We start from the raw sequence: 2,336 nt of genomic DNA, 5'->3' as shown, positions 1-2,336 counted from the left end.
CGTGCCATTTTTCACACTGCATGCATAAGTATCATATACCCTTTGCTATATTGTTGTGAATAATGTCGTACTATGTACATCCCCGTGTGTGCCTTTCGCATATGCATCATGCGTAGGTTTCGCCTTTGATCCCCTCACTTTAGCAAACCAACGAAGGGTCCGTGTCACCGTTTTAAATACATACGTTGGGGCACTTTGCTACCCCTAGACGTTGTATCTAAGAAGGAGACAGTTTCTCGGGCTCCCGTATTCGTAAATTGCATCTGTGTCATATGCATTTCTTCATGCATTCATCCATTCCACCGATGATAGATGTAGGAGTTTTGTTTCGCACTAGATTTTATTTCACTTTAGTAAAACATGGGATCAAGTCAAAAGCCTTTGCTTAAAAAGAGGTTCTATCAAGTCAAAATCAAGAGCTTAGAGGTCACCAGTTTACGAAAGTTGGGGCAATTAATGGGTCAACTTCAACGGCAAGCCTTCTGCAAAGCCTATGGTAAGATTTGGGACCTAGCTAGGGTAGAAGTCTCCATGGAACCAATTGCATCCCTTTCCCAGTATTATGACCAGCCCCTAAGGTGCTTCACATTTGAGGACTTCCAGCTAGTGCCGACTGTGAAAGAGTTTGAAGAAATCCTGGGATGCCCACTGGGAGGAAGGAAGCCATATCTTTTCTCTGGGTTCTATCCCTCCACGACAAGAGTTGCCAAGGTGGTGAAAATCTCAGCACAAGAGTTGGACCGTGTAAAGCAAAACAGGAATGGGGTAGTCGGAGTACCAAGGAAGTGTTTGGAGGAAAGGGCAAAGGCCTTGGCAAATCAAGGCGAATGGGCTTTCTTTTATTGACATCTTGGCGGTTTTGATCTTTGGAGTTGTCCTCTTTCCGAATATGGAAGGGTTAGTGGACCTAGCAGCGATTGACGCTTTCCTCGCCTTTCATCATGGCAAGGAAAGCCCGGTCGTCGCCATTTTGGCCATGTATGACACGTTCGACCGGGGATGTGAAAAGAGCGGCGCAAGAATTGTTTGTTGTGCACCAACTCTTGGCTACCCCATGAGAGGAGCGCCATTAGACGAAAGCATCACGCCTTTCATCGCACGGGGTTTTAGTGACCACAACGCGAGGGTACTCCAAGGAGTTCCCAAGGCATGGGATGCGGCGTGAAGAAAGGACAAAGAGCTTAGGGGAAGCAGTAATGGGAGCATCGGCGGCTATCATAAGTGGCTGAGAGTCCGGACACAAGGATTGGATTGGCTCCCAAATCTAAAGACTGTGAGAGACGATGAGGTTAAAGCTTCGGAAGAAAGTGATGAGGTACAAGCCCTAAAGGCAGATCTTGAAAGAGCCTGGGTAGTTGAAGAGAAGTTCAAGTCCATAGCCATCAAAGTCTGAAAAGAGTATGATGAACTAAGGGATGTCAATATGGCCACCGATGAAGCCTTGGAATGAGAAACCAAGAAGGCCCGAAAGGAAGAACACGACCAAAACAAGTTTTGAGGGGCTTTATAGGGCAGCAATAGTGAGCTCAAGCTCCGAAGAGGTGAAAGGAATCATCACGGGTCAAAGGCATGATCTTGAAGAACGAGCTAAAGGCTTTCCTTAGGTCGAAAAGAAATTTGTCCCAACAGTTAAGCGAGACTGAAGGGAATATGTGGGCCATCATCGATGAGTGCAAAGAGAAGCTAAATCTAGCGGCGACTCACGAGCAAAGGCTAGAGGATGAGTACGCCAAGATATCAGCAGAAAGGGAAGCAAGGGAAAGGGTAATTGATTCATTGCACCAAGAGGCAACAATGTGGACGGACCGATTTGCTCTTACTTTAAACAGGAGTCAAGAACTTCCCCCATTGCTAGCCAAGGCCCAAGCAGTGGCGGACACCTACTCCGCCCCCGAGGAGATCCACGGACTTCTCAGCTATTGTCAGCATATGATAGACTCAATGGACCATATGATTAGAAACCGCTAGGAAGTTCGTATTGTCGCTCAGATCTTGACTAGTTATAACTTTTTGAATAAAATGAGTTTATCCCACGTTTTTACTCCAAAAATCAGTGCGAATCAAGTCACTCCCGCATTTTATCCCTAGCATGCATTGTATGTTGGTCTCGTCCTTTGTCACGGGAAGCCGGAAGGTCCATATCACCTTCTTAATTGTACACATGGGGCACTGCGCCCCCAAATGCGCAAGTAAAAAGAGATAATTTTCCGGGCTCTCGTGTCCGTAAAATGCATTCATATCATGCATCGCATAAGCATCTCTTCATAACATCATAATGGACATATCCTGCATTTGTCCGTTATCATATTCCAGCCTCACATATTGCATGAGTCATG

The sequence above is a fragment of the Glycine max genome, chromosome 3 (assembly GCF_000004515.6).
Source record: "Glycine max cultivar Williams 82 chromosome 3, Glycine_max_v4.0, whole genome shotgun sequence".
Classification (NCBI taxonomy): Eukaryota; Viridiplantae; Streptophyta; class Magnoliopsida; order Fabales; family Fabaceae; genus Glycine; species Glycine max.
The sequence above is the reverse complement of the archived record's forward strand: the minus strand, read 5'-3'. Positions refer to the sequence as shown.